General features: G+C 43.9%; 1 non-coding gene across 1 annotated transcript; it reads right to left on the reverse strand.

Annotated features, from left to right (window-relative positions):
- Window positions 1–9,544: 9,544 nt before the first annotated feature.
- Window positions 9,545–9,650, reverse strand: LOC129402803 (U6 spliceosomal RNA). Its single transcript, XR_008628845.1, has one exon. It is a non-coding gene; the product is annotated as a U6 spliceosomal RNA (small nuclear RNA).
- Window positions 9,651–10,308: the final 658 nt, after the last annotated feature.

Raw genomic sequence — 10,308 nt, forward strand, 5'->3', positions numbered from 1 at the left:
TAAAGGAAAAATAAAGGTCAAAAAGAAATTTTTAAACCCTTCAGTTTGGCATTTCACTATAACATTTACTGTTCTTCAAGTGTCTTCTTGAGACTAGAAAGAGTTCAGAGGGTGAGGAGCTTGCTTTGCACTCAGTCAGTCGATACCATTTGGATCCCTGCACTGAATGGAATCCCTTGAGCACTATGAGGGGTCACTGTGCTTGACACAGAGTCCAGAATAGCCCTTGAGCTCTGCTGGATGTGACCCCTCTGCATCCCCCTCCCCGCTGCCCCCCATATCTGAACAACAACCATACACACACAAACCAAACTGTATCTTCTTTGCAAGAACCAGCCTCCTATTTCTTAAATTTTAGGAAAGAAGGCACGGGTGTGGCAATTTCTTACATGTTGACACCAGCCCATAGCTCTGTGACTCACAATTGGATGGCACATAGGGTAGAATATACTGCTATATATACTGCTAAGTATGTATAATAGTTTGCAGAATTCATTTGGAAAGTAGAAAAAATTATCATATAATTGAAAATTAATTTACTTATTAATAATTCTAAAACAATGTACATTTATTAGAAGAAAGAATCAATACATCAGGATCCTCTGTGAGCTGTATTATGGATTCACCACCAGGATCTCACCATTCTACAAAGAAGTGATCATGGATGTAAAGACAGGGATTCGACAGGGTGACACCATTTCACCGAAACTCTTCAGTGCCACCTTCGAGAACAGCATGCAATGACTGGACTGGGAAGCAATGGGAGTGAAGATAGAGGGTCGGCAACTACACCACCACCGCTTTGATGATTACATCATTCTCATAACACCAAATATCAGCCAAGCGGCACGAATGCTGGCTGATTTTGACCATGAGTGTGGAAAGGTTGGACTGCAGCTGAATCTCACGAAGACAATGTTCATGAGAAACAGACTAATTTCTGATGTTCCATTTGCCCTCAATGGAACAAACATCTCCAAATGCAGCAGTTATGTGTACCTAGGTAGAAAACTCAACATGACAAATGACCTGGCACCTGAACTGTGCTGGAGGAAGAGAGCAGCATGAACACCTTCAGGAGCATCGAAAAAGTGGTTAAGAGGACAAAGAACCTCCGGCTCCTGGCACATCTTTTAGACTCTACCATTCTTCCTACACTAACATATGCCTCAGAGACCTGGGCCCTACAAAAACAGGATGAGTTTCCCAAAGAGGAATGGAAAAAGCTATGCTTGGAGTATCACGTTTCACTCAAATGAGAGAAGGAATCTGGAGTTCCGACCTCCACTGATGATCAAGAATCAGGGACACTGTCTCGTTTGTCAAGGTGTCGAAAATCAGATGGGCCAGACACATAATGCGATTTAGAGATGACCACTGGACTAGAGCTGTTACCGACTGGATTCCACAGGATGTCAAAAGACCTCGTGGCCGCCCACCTACAAGATGGTCACTTCTTCGTCAAGACCCTGAATGAACGGTTTGAGGCTTTTCGTGTTCCTGGAGCAAGCAGACACCATTGGCCTACACTAGTACGTGACAGGGACAAATGGAGACGTTACTGGCACCTGTTCAAGCAAATCGATGAACAACAAGACGACAAGTGATACAAATGAAGAAGAAAGTTAGATTTATTTAATGAAGCTACCAAATGGTGATATTTAATGAAGCCACCAAATGGTGAGAAATATAAATTGCAGAACTGTGATAAATGTAATTTTCCAAATTATCTGCTCTTGGACTGAGTGCACTTTTGTCTTTAATGGATGATATCCCTCTGGCCCCTCCAGGAGCTGTGCCAGTGGGGCTAGCACTGAAACTTCTCTGAGTTTCCTCTTTGATATAGTAGCTCCAAAGAGTCTTCAAGGCTACCTACTTCAGACTGTTTAAGCTGTATCATTGTATCACTGTCTTCCCGTTGTTCATCAATTTGCTTGAGAGAACGCCAGTAATGTTTCCATTTGTCCCTGTAGCGTTCAGGGTCAGGGGAATGAGGCCCATTATTGTTACTGTTTTTGGCATATTGAATGCACCACAGGTAGCTTGCCAGGCTCTGCCATGCGAGATTCTGCACTGCTCTCTTGTGGGACCTTTGTTTTATAGTCTCTGGATCTTGGCCGTTGATGAGATTACATGGTGTGGGAGAGAGGCTGCATTTTGTGGGTGATAGTGCCAAGTTACTGGGAAACTGGGGATCTGGGTATAGGAGGCCCAGTCCCGATCTGAGCAGGCTTAGAGATCTCAGCCTCAGGTCCCGCATACCTGGGTTCCTCTGCCGGTTCCTTCATGGGTGAGGTTCGTCCGAGCATGTGGAGAGTGGCCTTGAGCATGGCTGTGGCTGGGTTCTGGAGGTTTTTGGCTGCTGGGGCTCTGCTTGGGGTGGGGAGGGACAGTCAACCTGCCTCCTTCTGAGGGTTTAAGCTTTAATTTTCTTAAATTTGGAGAATTTCTGATGGTCCTGAAAAAAGTCTGAAATGAGGGTTGGTTCTTTAGAGATCTTGTTTAATATTGCTTATTTTCAGAGTCACAGACTCTGAGAAGACTGCTGATAAGAGTCATCTGACAAGATTTCAAGGATGATGAAATGACAGAGCCTTTTGTCTCTCTGGACCAATCAGAATGGCAGAATGAGTAGGCTAATGTGTCTGTATTTTTTGTCTATATTCAATATTGACTCCTTTATCTTTATATTTTTATTTGACTATTTCCCTCTCAATCTACCCACATACACATGTGGATTTAAAGCACTTGTTTGCTATCGAGATTTTATCTTGAGCAACATGGAAGCTGCCTAGTTGGTCTTTATTAATGCCACTATTCTTGGGGATGGACAGTTAGTGCAGAGGGTAACATCCTCGTCTTGCAAGTGACCAACCCCGGTTTGATTCCTGGCACCATATATGGTTTCCCAAGCACTGCCTGGAGTGATACCTGAGCACAGAGTCAGGAGTAAGCCTGGAGCTCTGCCTGGCATGGCCCCTGAAGCAACCCCCTTACCCCAAAAGGCTGTTAAATCTAATATTAGAAAGTGAAGTTCAGGTAATCTGGAAGAGTTGATGGCGCTATGAATAGAAGTGAGGTGGGGGAGAATAAAATTGAGCTAGAGAAGTAATGAGAACTGACAATGTTTTCTGTCCATTCGCTCAAAACTTCTAATCTTGATGGTGTGGGCATCTTGTAAAAGGTCCTTTATTGTGGAGCTAAATGTATCCATGCTTCAGAAAACTGGGACAGTAAAAGAGGGCCTTGGCATGGTAAGGCACCGTCTCAGTCTCATACTAATAAGGTAAGTGAGCAGATGCAGGACTATGTAGCAACGATGTGGGCCTCCTGATGTTAGGCATCATATGTGTGAGAGAAAAGCTTGACGAAGTGCTTGTTAAAAATTGGCAAGATGGGGCCAGAGTGATAGCACAGTGGGTAGAGTGTTTGCCTCGCACATGGCTGACCTGGGTTCAATCCCCGGCATCCCATATGATCCCCCAAGCACCGCCAGGAGTAATTCCTGAGTTCAGAGCCAGGAGTAACCCCTGAGCAACGCTGGGTATGAACCCAAAAGAAAAAAAAATTGGTAAGACATCTATGGTTGGAAGCCTGCCTCATAGCTGGGGGAGAAGGCAGCTGGAATAGAGAAGTGGTCACTATTCAGTGATGGCTGGAGGGATCGTTTGTGATGGGAGATGTGTGCTGAGAGTTAGTTAAAGGACCAAACATGATAACCACTCAATATCTGTATTGCAAACCATAATGCCCCAAAGTAGAGAGAGAGTAAGAGGAAAATTGTCTTCCATAGAGGGAGGGGGAGGGGTGGGATGGGGCAGATACTGGGGACATTGGTGGTGGAAAGTGTGCACTGGTGGAGGGATGGGTGTTTGATCATTGTATGACTGAGACTCAGACATGAAAGCTTTGTAATTTTAGCTCACAATGATTCAATATTTTTTTTTTAAATTGGCAAGATGAATTTTATTTGATGTCCTGAGATAGACGAGACTCAGACTAGACCTGAGCCAATTCCAAATGCAGCAAAGCATCTGGGGATATTGGGCAAAGTGGGGGAAAATCCATGGATGAAATATTACCAAGAGGGACTTTTCCACGTATCAAGGAGTAGGGCACTTTTTGTTAATGGTGATGAGCAGGCCACGGTCAGGCAATGACTGAGAAAGGGACTTGAAGGTGCCCAACTAAGATTTGGTCAAGGAGCAATTTTTGTTTCTCTGAACTACCCAGATAATCGCAGTTTCATTTTTCCTTCCAAATCTCACTTAAGAACATTTTCTCCCAGTTCATTCTAGTTGAGGGATTTGGTACATGTAGTTTGGCTGAGCCAAAATGACTGATTACAAAGTTACCTCAACCCTCTTGGGGGGGGGGGGGCAGACTCTTAGTTTTGCTTTTGTGCTGTCCAGGGCATGGGAATCAGTGTAGCATCATCCTTCCTGATGGGAGACGGGTAAGTGTAGGGGTTGGTTGACAGGACATTGGTGAACTCAGTGCCCTGCTTCTACTTTGTTTCTTTGTTTTTCATGTGTCAATGATATTGAAGATGGTTTCTTTTACTTTTTTTTTTTGCCATGCCACGGAAAGAAACCAGGGCCTCATACATGCTCTACCACATCCCTGACCTCCTTTGTACTTCTTATCGTGTAGGACTAGGGTTGTGTTAAAAAAAAAACTGGAGCACATGTTTGTGTGTGGGACCCCTGGGGTAGAACCTCAAAACCATTCCGGCTAGGGGTGGGGGTTGCATGGTTCCCGGAGCGGCAGGACTGGACTCAGAACAACTCTGGGTGTAACCCCCTGAATTTTATTGTGATAAAAACCAACTATGGTCTTTCTTAACTCATTTTAAGTGTACATTATTGTTAACTCTAGTATATTGTAAGCAGATATTTGGAGTTTACTTGTCTTGTTTAATTGAAACTTTATAACTGCCAATTAAAATTTCCCCTCCACATGCTGGTAGCCACCACCCCAGTGTTTGGTTTGATGAACTTGACTATTTTAAATGCCTCATATGGCCTGTCTCTCTGTATCGGGCCTATTTTACATATTTTGCTTCTGTTGTAAGCTGAACTTTTTAAAACCTGTTTAAATCACTCCCAGACAGAACTCTTTTTTTTTTTTTTTTTTTTTTTTGCTTTTTGGGTCACACCCGGCGATGCTCAGGGGTCACTCCTGACTCTGCACTCAGGAATTACCTCTGGGGGTGCTCAGGGGACAGTATGGGATGCTGGGAATCAAACCCAGGTTGGCCACATGCAAGGCAAATGCCCTACCCGCTGTGATATTGCTCCAGCCCCCAGACAGAAGTCTTTTTTATAGGAAGCACGGACTCAAAGATGTGAAAAGAGAGTTCTCCATCTTGTTCTGCTGACAGTGTCTCTTTTGCCTTGACAGGGATGCTTTAAAAGGCACATCAGCAAACACACTGACACAGTTCACTCTGAAAAAGTGCTGCGATGAGGAGAAAAGAGAAATTCTAGGCAGTCCACAGCTCATATTTGCCTCCATGATGGTTATGAGTTGCTGGATGTAGAAGCAAGAATTCATACCTCTAGGGGTACCTAGAGAAATCTGCTTCAAATTCTCTTTGTCTGTACATGTGCCCCAATATAGATCACTTTGACTGAATTGAATCTATAAGATGAAGGCGTTGCCTGTGGACAGCGGGGATCATTCCAGAGGCTTTCAGGAGACTAGGATTGATCTCTGACGGGAGCAGGGAGTAGCCTTCAGACACTGCTGAGGGGCCTTCAAACCAATATTCAAAAGAAAATAGATGAATAAAGGGGAATTCTTTTGAAATTACAAGTAGTGCTTCTCCTTTATCAGTTAAGTTGGTTAGAATGGACTGCCTTAATTGAAAAATATTATAAATTGCCCAGACGTCTTCTTTTCTTCATAAAAGAATAATCATGCATCCTGTCTGTGCATAGAACTTGCCTCTATAAACTGAGTTTAAATCTCTGAGGTGGGGGAGATTTAAACAAATAAATCTGATTATGGTCTCGGGACCGTAGTTCTTCCCTCTGACTCTAAGTCACCGCTTTAATAAGTTTTCCTTATTAAACTTTGAAATCACTTCACAGTGAGTGATTATTTCAACAAACATAAAAATATTGAGACTTTTATGGTATTATCAGAGGATGTTCTGGATGCTAGAAAACAGCATTCTAGAAAATAGCCCGTTTACACACAAAGCAAAAGTCAGAAACAGTTTCCTTTCCATGTCCTCCTAGACATAATGAACAAATAATTTACCTACAAGACTTGGGCAGGCTATCTGTGTGTGCGTGTCAGACTTACCAAATTTTGATGATATTTGAAGGGTCAGGGATGTGGCTTAGTGATAGAACACATTTATCACACATTGAGGGGTTGTTTGCATTCAGTTGCTGGCATGCAACACAATACAATAACAATGCAAAATAACAAAAACCAAACCAAAATAACACAATGAAGATATAGTGTTTTGCTTTGCAACTGCAACACAGGTATGAGTTTCAAGGCCCAGGCCTTGCTGGCTCGTTCAGGGCCGTACTTCCTTCTGTCAAAGGGGTCTACCCTTCTCCACTATTTCCTGGCTAAGCCTCTCAGTCTTTGTAGTTCTGCTTGAGACCCAGAACATGAGAATCATGTCTGGCTGATGGACAAGCTTACGCTGGCGGCTCTCTCCCTCCCAAGCTAGTTCATGGCTTCATGGGTCTGATGAAAGGTAAATCTTCTCTTGTTTCTTTAAGACTTGCTGATCTGATTTAAAAGTGGGAAGGAAAAAATTGGCAGAGGTAGGAGCAGAGCAAGTGAGGAGGTAATCAATAAGCTCCTTCTTCAGTGCTCATGACTCAGGAGTCAAGAGATGCTATCTAAAGAAGAAAGATGTGTCCCCTAAATCAAAGAAGCATCTTTTCGCATAGCGTAGAGTGGTGGAGGCAACTGCCAACAGGCAATAAAGCTGCGTATGCGTATGCTTCTCCACAGAGCAAAGAACTGGCAATGAGTTTGCCTGGAGAACAGGAAATTCCTGCGTGCTGTAATAGCCTGTCTTAGTCGAAATTCCTTTTATCCACCTGGAAGTCTTATGTAGGTAGCAATTCAAAAGCGAGTCCAACTAAACCCTTTCAAAAAATCTTGCAGTTTTATTTGGATGCATGCTGCACATTTTGTTAATTATTGAAAATAGGTTGTATTCGGTGAAGGGGGAGCCATATGCAGCATCGTTGTTTTCCCCCCACACTTAATCCAGAGAAATTCTTTCCAGCTCTGTAGGTAGGAGAACTAGACCTAGATTTATACAGATTTTTGAAACTCTTCAATTGCAGCAGGTAAAGGAGGGGACACTCAGCTTAAGAGACTATTTGGATAAAACACTTGAATCATTAACATAATTGGGGCATTTTGGTTGCTCCCACAGGGCTGAGGGTCTCTGGCACGGACGTGGTGTTGTCCCTCTGCCTTTGGGCTGGCTGTGCCCCACTGGCCTTACCCACCGCTGTCTGCTTAGCTGAGACAGTTAGAACCTTCCCACGTAGCGGAGCTCAGGACTGTTTTCTCAAGAGATGTTTCTGAAACTCGATCTCTTCCTGACACTCTGGCCCTTCTCGTTTCTGGGGCCAGGGACAATTGCTAGCCAAGCCTTGCTCCTCAGTGGCGAGCCTTTTCATCTGAGCTGCTCTGCGCCAGAGCTGCCAAAGAAATGTCTGGCACTGGCAGGACTGTGGATGGTGGGGATGCCGAGTGTCCGAGGTACGGAAGGGGTGACCAGGCTGCAGCAGCCAGCACTGTGCTGAAAACAGTCCTGGTTGCCCTTACTTCCCCAAGTGGGCTGACTGCTGCTGATGATGGGAGGCAGGAAGAAGAGTGCAGAAAAGTCTCAAAACGCTTTTGATGCAGTTACCAGAGGCCCCCCAGGTTTCAGAAGTTGTCTTCCGAGACTATTTGGCATGTTCATGGAGGTTTGGGGAGGGGGTCAAGCTTCACCTTTATAGCAGGTAATGGATATTTTGGGCTGGAGCGATAGCACAGCGGGTATTGCACAAGGCCTACCCGGGTTCAATCCCTGGCATCCCAAATGGCCCCCCAAGCACTGCCAGGAGTAATTCCTGAGTTCAGAGCCAAAAGGAACCCCTGAATGTTGCTGGGTGTGACCCCCCCAAAAAAGCAAAAAAAGCAACAAACTTCTGCAGTAGTTGAGGGTATACCTGGCAGTGCTGGGTGTTGGGGTACGGGAATCCTTATGATGCTCTGGGAACCATTTGGTGCTGGGGATTGGATCTGGGCTTCCTCACAAATCCTCAGAGTCCTCTCAGCCTCAACACTGGTAACTTCTGAAGCAGGAGGAGAAAGTCAAGTAAAAAGAGACAGAGAAGAACGAAGATAAAGTTATCAGGGGAGATTGCTCTTTTAGGGACTTTGCGATTAAATAGGCTACTTCAATTTGAAAGACTCTTTTTCTCTTGCCCTTTATTTGTCTTTTTAAAGAAGAAACTACCACTAGCTTCTATTTGAGCCAACTTCTGCAAATATTTTCTTAAATTACTAGATGGGTTTTCTCTGCTGAAAATAGATTTACAATCATTTACTGAACTGTAAACTATTACAGACATCTTTAAGCAGCTGGCAGAAAACAAAAGCTTGGGGAATGTCAACGTATGCTGGGATTGTTAATTTGCTTAATAAATGTTAAGTACAACTGAATTTCAAGTAACACTTGTACTCATAAAATGGTAATTTGTAGTGGCTGACTTTGCATAGTGCAAGAACATCTGTCTTTAACTTCAAGATCAAAGATAGTCACCACCTGCCTAGCTGTTACTACCTTACATTATATTCTCTCTTTGTAAATCTAATTTATAATGAGAAAAAGACCCAGAGGGAGTATAGTTAATCCTAAAACTTGCTCTTTTGCTTGTTCGAAAGCTTTAACCAATTATTGTAGTCATTAATAACTTATTAAGCACTAAGCATTTTATTGGATTTTATTTTCATTATAGTTTCCATTTTCCCTAACATACATATAAGGGAATAAAATAACTGTCCCTTCAAATGACAAGTAGTAAGTGGTTCAGGTAGCACATAAGTGAGAGCTTTCTACTTGCTTTTCAAGTGTTTAATCAGCTCATGATAATGTAGCCTGTGGGTGTGTGGGTGTACATTCAACTTCTGGCCAGAGAAAATAGATGGAATTTGACACAGGTTGAAGTACAGATAATAGTTGTAAGCAAAGTGGGTTCACCCAAATTAAAAAATCCACATACTGCTTAGTTGCTAATAAGTAAAAAAAAGGAAAAATATATTGTTAATATTAATTAGTTAATTAATTAATTTTAAATTAATGACTCACTGTGAGGGTACAGTTACAGATTTACATATTTTTGCGCTTGTGTTTCAGTCATATAATGCTTGAGTAACCATCCTTCCACCAGTGACTATTCTCCTCCACCAATGACCCCAGCATCTCTCCCACCCCCCATCCCATTCCCCCCCCCCCCCACCCCACTTCTGTGGCAGTGCATTCTCTTTTGTTCTCGCTATCCTTTTGGAAAATATGGAATGCTTCACGAATTTGCATGTCATCCTTGCTCAGGGCCATGCTAATCTTCTCTGTATCGTTCCAATTTTAGTATATGTGCTACCGAAGTGAGCACAATTTTAAAATTTTGGTAATGATGTTTATCATGTTCCACGAGAGACCCATGTGACTGCTCCTGCTCCTGCCACAACACTGTTAGCTTCCAGCTCCAGAGTGCCTGAGATGGAGGTGCTGTGCAGAGTCTCTTGCCCCTATGCCTGACTGTCTTCACAGGGGCCCCTTGGGGGGAGTGGATTGAGTTTCCCTCCCCGCCCCAAGCAGAGCCCTGACAGCCGAAGACCTCCAGAACCCAGCCACAGCCATACTCAAGGCCTCTCTCCACACGTTCAGACGAGCCTCACACATGAAGGAACCGGCAGAGGAACCCAGGTGTGTGGGACCTAGGGCTGAGATCGCGAAGCCTGCTTGGATCGGGACTGGGCCTCTTCCACCCAGATCCCCCATTTTCCAGTAGCTAGGCAGTCACACCTAGAAACTACCCCGGGCACTGTGTAATCCCATCAATGGCCAACATCCAGAGACTATAAAACCAAGCTCCCAGAAGGAGACATTTTATAGCCTAGTTCTCCCTCTCGGAGAACCTGGCAAGCTACCGAGAGTTCCCTGCCCACGTGGGAGAGCCTGGCAAGTTTTCTGTGGCATATTCATATGCCAAAACAAATAACAATAATGGGTCTCATTCCCCTGACCCTGAAAGAGCCTCCAATGCAGCA

The sequence above is a fragment of the Sorex araneus genome, chromosome 2 (assembly GCF_027595985.1).
Source record: "Sorex araneus isolate mSorAra2 chromosome 2, mSorAra2.pri, whole genome shotgun sequence".
Classification (NCBI taxonomy): Eukaryota; Metazoa; Chordata; class Mammalia; order Eulipotyphla; family Soricidae; genus Sorex; species Sorex araneus.